We start from the raw sequence: 10,846 nt of genomic DNA, 5'->3' as shown, positions 1-10,846 counted from the left end.
AACAGCATTTTTGAAAGGAGGGGAATCCACTGCAATATTTCCAACTGGTTGCATGCCATTTTGGACTCGGTCTCAGAAGACCAGAGCCCCGGTGTGGGAGCTGACACAGACCTGCAGTGTGACTGTCACAGGTCATGTCCTTCAGGCTAGTGCTACCCTGATAGTTAAAGTTGCCCTGAAGGCCACTCTAAAGCCTGCACTGGCCAGATATATCCACAGTAAACCCCAAATATGCTATGGCACCCATAGGATTAAATTTACCTTGGTTTTGGTGAACCTACCGGCACATATCTACCAGCTATCACTTGCTGAGGCTCTCTCCCATGCCTGGAGCCCACCTGGGCATGCAGAAATGCCTGTGGGTGCCCCAGGAGCCCCAACTCCAGAGTCCCTGCTCCTGCCGGTCCTCCCTTTCTCTCTGCCCAAAGCCAGACCTGCTCCCTGCAGGACCAGCCTTCGCGCACCAGCACTGAAGGGCTTTGCTGCCCACCCCTGGGGATGCTCCAGGCAAGCAAGGGCAGTTCATGCCCTTCAGGCTGGAAGACGGAGCCTTAAAGACCAGATAACCGGCGCCCCGTGCTTTTGCTTCCTATCAGACTTTGCATCGCCTGTTCAGACTGCAAATTCACAAGGCTGCCTTGTAACGTGTTTGTACAGCCACCAATACTGCATGTTTCCATTGCTAGCTGTTGCCACAACACAAGCAAGGCTTTGTCAAGGCTAAAAAGCTTTCCTAAACAAGTGCACTGATAACTCTGTCTAGCTGCTTATCGATGCTTTTATGTCTCGTTGCTAGTGTTTAGACTTTAAGGTCTTTGTATCTCTGCCTAAGTTGTCTTTTGGCAAGAAAAATGCTTATAGGAATACAGATAGCATCGCAAAGCAACAATAATCACAGCCACAGATTAGCGGTTCAGCTGTGCTGTCCCTCCTTCACTGTAGATGAGTGAACGACCTATATTTGGCTTGTGGCTAGCCAGTACCTGGTACATCACAGCCTCAGCCCCTGCCCTCCTGTTCTTCATATTGACTAATAATAACAACAACTTCTTTGCAAGCTGTTTACCACCCACATATATCTACGCCCCAAAAAACCCCAGAGGAAATAACATGAGGTAACATGCTTTTTCTATTTATAAACAGAAAAAGATGATTCCCAGTAATAAAACAGATAGATGTTTATCTGCTACGGCAGAAATGTTGAGTCGATTTTTTGAAATTCCAAACGTGAAGTTTCCTTTGCTTGTGTCAAAGCTGTTTCATCTTCTCTCACAACCTACACCACCACCTCCTCTTTCTCATTATCTTCACCAAACTCCTTCCCTCATTCCTTGCCTTGCCCAGCTGCATGTGAAGAGACTGCTCGGGCTCAGCCGGGACAGCAGGGACAACCCACTGTCACAAGTTCTCGTGGAGCTTTTCTTTGGCCCATGATCCTGTTTCTGCAAACTGTCTGAGTTCAGGGTAGAAACCCACTGCAGCTCCATGGATCTCACTTGTCCAATGCATCTGGCAAAGGCTTTGGAAAGACGTGGGATGTCTCTGCTCCGTTAGTCACTTCTCCATCCTCTGCCTCAGTTTCTCTGTCTGTAAAATGGTAGAAATCAGGCAGATCTTTCTTGTAAAAGGATTTGAGCTCTGGGGTGGAAAAGGCTGGAGTTAGGTATATTGCAATAGACCCAAAGGCATTAGCAAGTCCTTCTACTCAGTGCCAGGTTCAAACATTTCTCTTCCCAAAGCGTTCACAGAAGCAGCGGACAAGTGCAGAGCATGCGTTGGTGGCTTTTCTTGCAGAGCGGTCATCCGCTCCCCTCCCACCCTCTTCCCTTGGGCTTTTGGCCTAAGAAACTCCAGGCAAAGTCGTTACTATCTTGTCTAAAATTATCCTCCACTTTCAAAGGATGCTGACAGATGGCGAGGCCGTATGTTTGCACAGCTCCCACCCGGGTGAGCGTGCCGCTTTCCTCCCAGAGCCGCTGGGGAAAGTGGGACACAGCGGTGACATGGCACCGGTCAGGCAGGACGGCTGCGGCAGAGACCAGGCATGAAACCAGGTTTCCTTTCAGTCTGAGTTTTACCCAGGGGCCAACCTTCTCTAGAAAATAGCTAAAACAAAACAAAACAAAACCAAACCAACCAGCTTGTCAAGACACATCCTGAAACTGCCTCATTATATTTAACAGTGGCCACAGAGAAATGGGATATTTTTGCATTTGAGTGGGTGCCTCTAACTTTCAATTGTCTGCTGTGCTTTTTTTCATTCGAAGCACTGTTTGAAGCTGCAGTTTGCAGTTTCCCATCCTGCATGTTCTGAGAAACATACTTTGTTACAAATTTTCCCTGCTAAACGGTTGCAGTGGCAGGAGTGAGCAAATGATTTGGGGTCTAGAAAATACCTTCACTGAGAGAAATTTGAGCAATTTGATTGATTTATTTATTCAAACTGAGGAAAGAAGGAAATTTGAACCTGGGTCCATGTGAATTTAAGTTAAGAAAAGGAAAGTTTTGACCAGTGGAAACGAGAGTTAATGACAGATGAGGTAAAAAAACCCCCACAAGGCTTTCCTCTTTTCTATCTTTCTGTCTGTCTGCCAATCCAATAGAAAAGAGAAGCAAATCTGTGAGACTGAAGTTCGTTAAACATTGGCATGACTCCTTGAAAGAAATGGCAGGTCCATCATGACATGAAGTCTTTGAAATGGAAGCTAGCTGTCTTTTAAAACGAAAGCTTCCAGTCTAGTTGAGTTTCCTGGTTCAGTTGTGCTCAATAAAGTAATTTCTAAGGAATTCAGCAAAAGAATTAGTACTGATGTATCCTGGATGACAGAATTGGCTCAGTAGGTGAGACACAGCCTTCGGAAATGCAGCCAGCAAAAATACACACATTTGCTTATATATCACTAAAAATGCATTATATTTCAAGACAAATTTTCTACAGTATAATACATCTCTAGTACTGCCCATCCTTCATCTCACTCCTATTTTCATTTATCTACTATCTGACTGTCATGAATTCAAGACTGAAGCTATCTTTCATGTGCACAGCCCTTGCTGCACCACACTCACATGCATGTGAGCAGCCTGAGCTACCAAGTGCTTGATGAGTTCCCTGGCCTGACTTAGAAATGATCCGAGTTTTATTCTCTACTGAAAGAAGCTGCTGTTAATCAATAAAAGAGAACAACACTAGAGTCTTAGCATTTTCCCAGTCTCTTTGTCTATGCCATGCCTGCACCATTCATAGATTTCCCACCACAACAAAGAGAATCCTTGATTTTTGTTTTCCAGGTATGTATTCAAGGCTGAAACTATACTAACAAGACCAGTACAAGGGCCAAAACCATGTCCAAAGCTCAGGAGCCAAGGAGGGCCAATAAACTAATCTATTTGCACTTAAAACACACTGGGGGTTCACACGGTGCAGAGAACTGTCTCTTTTCAATCAGGCATCTGATAGCAAAGACTTGCATTGTCAACCATTTTATTCCCAGTAGACAAAAGTGTATAGATAGCAATTCAAAGTGCTTAAACTTCATGCTTTTTTTTTTTTTTCAGACTCCATGAAACTTTCATAATGAAACCCCAAAAATCTAGGTGAAATGTATGGTTTGGTCTGGAAACCATGAGCAATTCTGTGGTTTTGCTTAGGTTTGTACTGAAACTAGTCCAAACTAGGTAGTTTCTTCTAGCTGAATTTTACCTAAAGATTTTGAATTCATTCATACCTGAAACTGAGAGCAGAATTTAGGGGGCATGAACCCATATAGTCTAAAAGAAGGAAAAAGGGTTTGCATGAAACCGCAGGTCAGGTTTGCTAACTGAGTTTAGCACCGCTTGGAGTTGCTCTGCGTGGTGTTTGCTGCTGACTCACTGAACCATGGCTGCTGGCTGGTGGACCCCATGACTCTTTGGTGCCTGTGAATTGGCAAGTTGCTCTGGGAACACACAGGTACCCAAGGGCTGCTGTTTTCAAGGTAGCACCTTTGAAGGCATGGCTGAGCCTCGCCTTGTGGCATTCCTTCTGCTTTGCTCTCATCAGCTAGAAATCCACGTGTAGGCTGGCAGGCCTCCAGGGTGGAAAAGTCTGGGGAAAAAGTACGGAGAAGTAGTATTGCCAGAAAAACACTTGCTATTTGGTGCAGTGGTTCGTGTTGATGGGTTCTCTTGATTGTCCTTCGGGCGTCTCAGTGTCCAGCTCTTCTGGGCAGGGTGAAAAATCTGCTTTTCCATCAGCAAAACCTGCTGTGTGTCATATGCCCAAGGAAGTACTAAGACATTTGCATAAAGGCATAAAAGAAAGAAATAAAGGAAATTGGGGAGGGGGCGGAATTCAAGAACGAGCAAGATTAAATTTTTCAGCATAAGCCTGCATAAATTGAGACTGACATTGCTAAGGTTCCTGGGCTACATTAATTCAAGAGAAGCTGAAGTAGAAATGATATGAATATCAATGGGAATGCACAGAGCTTTTGTACGCTGTGATTGGAATCAAAGACAGAAACACCAAATTTAATTCCACAGAAGGCAAACAAAACAGGATCCATGGTGGATATGTCCTTCTTGTGGATAAGAAATACAGCTTTGAGAAAAGCTTTGGGTATTTTTAGGGTAACTGTTTTAGTGAAAATACTGGCAGATGCAGTATTTTGCCTGACAATTACCTTTGCAGGGACAAAGAAGGACTGTCACAAAAGGCTGGATATTTTGATTTTGCTTTTTCGTTCTCCCGTGACTTATACGTTTTCTCTGGCTTACGTAAATGAACAGCCAGTTTTTCCAGAGGTGATCATGCCCTGGCAGTCACGGCTGTCGTGTGACACAGTGATGCCTCGATTTCCTTACCCCGCTGTTACCGCTCCTCCCTGGATGCACCCGACTGAGATGATAGCTCTCAGTCGCTGGGTCATCCCTGCTTGATGATAGCCTTTTATCATTTCATTCCCAAACACAGTGCATTACGTTTATTTGGTGGCTGCCACCCTCAGAAGGGTGATGTCAAAAGGTGGGTGCGGTTTTTCCCAAGAACCGCAACAATTACCCTCCCAGCCCGCCGCCTGCTAATGAGGCTCCTGCCCCTAAATCACAAACTCCCCCAGTCGTTTTCCCTGCCTTTAGCTATCTGAAAGTTATCTAGACCAAACAACTTGTCTAGGCTGTTTCTATAATCCCTCCGTGATATGGGCTGGGGACACAAACGTTACCAAACTGATTTATCCCACCTAACTCAACTGTTTTAAGCCAGGATGAATCACTTACCAAGAAAGCATGGTCTAGCTTACACCGATGCCTGCCTTCAGAACTGGCCTGGGGAGCCGAGAAGTATTTTATCCAACACATTTATGAAAATCTTGCCCCTTGTCAGTGAGTAGAGCTTGTGAGAAGCCAAGCAACTCTGAAAATTCACTGCAGAAAAATGTTCATCCAGAGCTGTAAATTAGCAGAACTGTAAATTAGCACAACTGTAAATTAGCATAATTGTAAATTGCATAGGGCTGGGATCTGAACAGCTCTGTTTAGAGATGTTGATTGCAGCCAAGTGCTACACTGCTCCGAGAAGGGAACTTGTAGCTTTTCCTATGGTGATTTTTGTCTTTAACTATAGTTATGGGAGACTAGAAGGCAGGTACTGCTTGCAGGTGTCCCAGGCCCCGGCTCGTAACCAGAAGCTACCCGTAGCTTCAAGCTGACCTTGTGCTAATTGCCATGAATAAAAACCTCCAGATTACTTTCACCATTTAAGGCTTTTTGAAACATTGGTCTTGCCTCATTCTTAGGATTTCTACCAATTCCACATCTGGAGAGAAAGCTCCTATCTCCCTGAGGACACAGGGTTTACTTCCTTCTTTTCCCATCGATTTTTTGTGTGGATTTTGACAGATCACTTAAGCTAAGATGCCCTTGGCTGCAGCTTTCCTGTGCATGCTCAGGCTCCTAAGCCATGTCACATCAACTCTGTAGAGGCCTGGGGACCTCTTCGTGGAATCTTTGTGGGCACCAACACCTTGAAGAGGGTCCTCAGACTTGAGTGCACAGCTGTATTTAACCACCAAGCCCGTACAGAGGCACTTTCAGCTTCTGATGCTTCATTACTTGTCTTTAACAGGGAGATAGAGGAGAAACACCAACATTGACCCACCTTAAATAGGTGCTGTGAGGATAAACCCATCTCAGACTGTGAGGTGACGTAAGGTAGCTCTGGTACCTAAAACAGTTAACTCTATCACATATGTTACAGTGGAAATTTTGCAAGCTCCTTCATTCCTTGCACTATAGGGATGGAAAAAATAAACAACTTCACAGTTTCTTCCCAGAGAAGAAGAGTGATGGAGTTTTATTATTTTGAGAAAGGTGAACTACTGAAGCCTTTCAGCTTGCCAGAATTATAAATATACTTTCACCCTACATTCCTGTTCTTCCTGTGATGTATATATTACAGCCTAACATTTCCAGAGCAATGCCTTTGCTAACCTAGACTCTTATAGCTATGTCTCCAAAGACACCTGAGTTCCCCTTTCCATCTAAGAGGCACTGTCGTCATTTCCGAAACCACTGCTCATTTGCATCCCCAGGTGTCTTCATGCCTCATACTCTTCCTTAAGTGGGGTGGGAGAGCCGCATGCAGATGCAAAACGCTGCTCAAGTCTGATCCTGTCCCACAACTCAGACCTCACCTGGTATTTCTTTGCCTGGCTCATCAGCATTATTATTTTCCAGGTTTTCCAGGTAAAACTGTATGCCCTTTTTCTGAATTGCATAGCAGATTATATGACCTAAAGGCCCCTTTCTGACTTAAAATCGGTGAATCTCTTACGCACGTTGAGTGTCAGATCCTTTTCTACGATGCCTTGATTGCAGCGCTGCATTTGTCTGCCAACCCTGGGTGTATCTGGATACAGCTGGTTTCAGTGCCACTTCCCCTCATACAACACGTGGTCACAGTGTGTTCTCTGCAGACCTCATCCAAAGTCCAGCACAATAAAACGGAGCCGTTCCCTTCATTTCAGTGGTTTTCAGTGCCGACGGTTATTTCTTCCTGCCAGCCAAACCCATTTATTAGAACTTCCTCCTGCTGACCCAAAATCACCTCATGGATTTGCTCAGGCCAAGATTTTCAGGTGTGTCCAGAGACTTTAAGAACCATACTCAGACCAGCAAGTGTAAATGTCTTTTTTCTCTCTCTTAATGAACTTGAAATTGATACAATCCTCTTTCTTTTGAATTTAGACCCCAGAGCAGGCACCAGAGTCTGAATATACTTCTGGGTGGCTCATTTTTTTATTATGCTGCTTGAATCACACAGAAATAGCCTGGTTTTCAAGAAATGATGAGAACCATGCTGGAAATGAAGATCCTTCTGGTGTTTTGTAACAGAATAACTGGAATTTCAGGTATCTGAAATCTCTAGACGTGCCTGAAAATCACATTCTAAATAACTCTGCTTTTTTTTTTAATTTAAGCTATGTTATTAATTATCCCATTTCTTCCAGCTTTGCGATTCATGCATTATCTTCTTCATCTTACTCCCAAGTCATTAATCAGACTACAGAGGGGTTTAATAACCAGAAAAGAGCTTTTCCACTTGGATTGACTCTTATCAGCAAATGCTGCTGAAAGATACCAAAGATTTTCCAGCAAAGCAGGCAGCTCCCTTCTTTGGGGAGGATGCTACATGGGGAGAATTGTTTGGGCAGACAATAACTCCTACTGAGCAAATGCACTCTCTGACAAATCTGTGGAAGTTATTTCACTTTTATAACTGTTCCATTTGTACTGCTTTATTATTGCATTTTATTATCTATCCTAATGCCTCCGGTTTCTACCTGTACTTCAAAAGAGATGGATGGTGCATATCACCTACAGTATAAAAAGGTGTTTTTCCCCCTATAGCCAATTTTCAGCTAATTTAATATACCTGTTTTTCTATTGCCTTACAAAGCTGAGTGCTATAATTCTTTTGAACAAGGAAGAGAGTTGCACAGCACGAATAAATGCTATGTAGCTTCCCAAGGAGATAATACTGTGCAACGGCAGCTCTAACCTTTCTTTTTTTCTGTTATTTTCCTCCCATCGGATGTCTATTTTTATTCTGTAATTTTATTTGAGAAACAAAATGAGAAAAGAACATTGCTATTCTTGGAAACCTTCCAATATGTTGCAGGAGCAGAAGGCTTGGATGAGAGATATGCAGCATCTCCCTCAAAAGACCGTTTTATGGTGACAGCCAACAATATCATCACAACAGTGTTAGGAGTGTGATACTGGAGTGTCATTTACTTCATTCTGTGACTAACCTTGGATTAGGACTACATGAATGGACAGAGATTCTAATAAATATAATTAAAAAAAACCCCAAACAACTTTGTCAACCCTGGCCCAGGCATCCATCTCCCTTGGCTCGGGCTGAGATGCAGAGTACAAACGTAACTCCGAAGTGCAATACGAGACAGTGATTCATCGGAGGAAACTCAAAAACCTCCGACAGCAAGGTGATTCATACCTTGAGTGCTAATGGCATTTTGCAGTAACCTCAATTTACTGATTTTGCGTTTCCATATCAAATGATTTACAAGCGTCTGCATGTGCTCACATGTTTATATGTGTGCACTCAGGTGCAACTCAGCTGAAGTTAAATAACCCTATATTTAATGGGGTCTCTCTTTGAAGATAAGAAGCCCAATAGCATCTTTGCTACCTAAGACCCTTAATTAGGAGGGTACTAAGAATCACTCAGGGTAATAAAATATACATTATGGTGCATCTTCTCTGAGCTCTCTTAGATCTTGAAAAGCTAAGGATGAGGTTCTGGTAGTAAACTACATGGATGTAAACACGAATGATGGTTTTGATGAGAAATGGACCCAGTTCCCATCGAGGATAAAAACAGAAACTTCTAAAGGCACCTATACACTTCACACCCCTGGATTTCAGTGGCAGCTGGGTACCTACGCATCTTTGAAGACTTGGCCATTAATACCTTTCAGAAAGGTTTTCAGTTCTCACAGACTTCTGTCAAGGGTGAATTTCCATTGACCATGTGGATGGGTTTTCAGTTCTCAGCAAGTTTATTTCCTTTCAGCAGAGGAATAGATAAATAAATATTAACAAGGGGCTGGGATATTTTGTATTTTTCTGCTAAAGAGAGTCACTTGCAATATCTACCAAGAAATAATTAGAACTGCTGGTTTTGTGGTTCACTTGTTTTCTCCCTCTTTGTCTTTCTATGCAAAGCTTGCTCTTTGCTGCAGAGGATGCAGCATGTGCTAATGCAAACACAGGGCAAGCACCTGCTATTTAGCCTCTTGAACTGGAGCTTGTGAGAATTGATGCAACGTTGGTCAGAAGGCATGCAAGCAGTGAACTGTGCTCTGGAAATCAGGCATAATCAGGCAGAGGATAGTGTGACAGGGTTTGTAGAGTGACATTGTTAGGAACTAGAGGGTAACAGAGCATTGCACTAAAGTTATGTTTGAAAGTGCATCACCACCTACAAGTCAGGATATACAGCCACAGTACCCCAAGAACACCTATTTAAGAGGGAGGTGCAGTGGTTTATTTACTGCTACAGAAGTATCCACTCATTCTGCAGTGTTATCCTGTTGAAAAATTCCTGGCTGCCTTAACAGTATAGCTGTCTTAGCTGAGCAGTACTTCACTTCTACATTTCAAGATATTTCACCCATCACAAAAGGGGAATCATTCATAGATCCTGCTGTTACCTTGGGCAATCTTAGGTGTTTGCCTTTGCTGTCTTGGAACACTGTATAGCATGATATCACTGCATGAGTGGATGCTCTGTGCTCCTATATATTATTATGTGACCTTCCCAGCAGATTTCAGCATTTCCAACTCACTAAACTCTGTGGGTTTCCAACGCTGTACTAGTGGGCTAACCAAATCTAACTTAGAAAGTAACAGGCCAAATTTAATCTGGATTGCACTTGTTTACACAAGGGATTACTTTGTCCTGTTTTCCCTCACTGGCCTTCACTGATCTCTTTTTCTTTTGTAATCTTCACCACTACAGTACCTGGTTGTCTACTTGTAACTAAGTTTAGCACAAGTGTTTTACAGTTTGAAGAGCTGACCGTGCACATCCATGTGCAACTATAAAAGCCTACAAGCTCACAGAGGACCGTGCCCTCCTCATGACACCAAACATGATGTGACATCCTTAAAACTACACCACCATTATTCTCTTGAAAATCATCTTCCTTGGTGAGGTATGTATCTGCTCAGCCATAAGCAAGAGATGCTGAACTGTCTTTTCAAGAATAGTAGATGCTGCCAGTCACTGCAAGATCTTTGTAATTTGGATTTTCCCACATTTCAGAATTGTCACATTGTGAAGGAGGGTTGGGGAGCAATGACGGTGTTAGGGGATCTCCGTGTTCTGCTTCCCAAAGGGTGGGTTTGCTGCTCTGCAGGACGGGCTGCTTTAAGGGGTCAAATGAACTTTCACAGGCAAGACTGCGTAAATCTTTCCCTTGCAAATCAAGATTAATTTCCAGTACAAACCAGGGTGAGTGAGAACCACTGCTGCTAGCGGCTGTCCAGAAGCTTTGCATCCACCAGGCAGGACCCAGCGGGTGACGATCCACCTCATCCAACCCATCAGGCTTGAGCGACAGATTTCCTGAGGAAGGCCTGACCAAGTGAGACTATTGTCTCATCCTTAAGGAGAGGAGGCTGCTTCCCTTTGTCTCTGATTAAAATAGATTGTACCTGTTTCCACGGTGATAAGAGATGCTCTGAAAAACACTACTTTGGAAATCTATAGAAGCCTTTGTAGTGCTGTGCTCTAGTGATTTTATTAAAGATAGTAGTAATAATAGTAAGATGCCAGGAC

The sequence above is a fragment of the Gymnogyps californianus genome, chromosome 18 (assembly GCF_018139145.2).
Source record: "Gymnogyps californianus isolate 813 chromosome 18, ASM1813914v2, whole genome shotgun sequence".
Taxonomy (NCBI): Eukaryota; Metazoa; Chordata; class Aves; order Accipitriformes; family Cathartidae; genus Gymnogyps; species Gymnogyps californianus.
Note: the sequence above shows the minus strand (reverse complement) of the source record.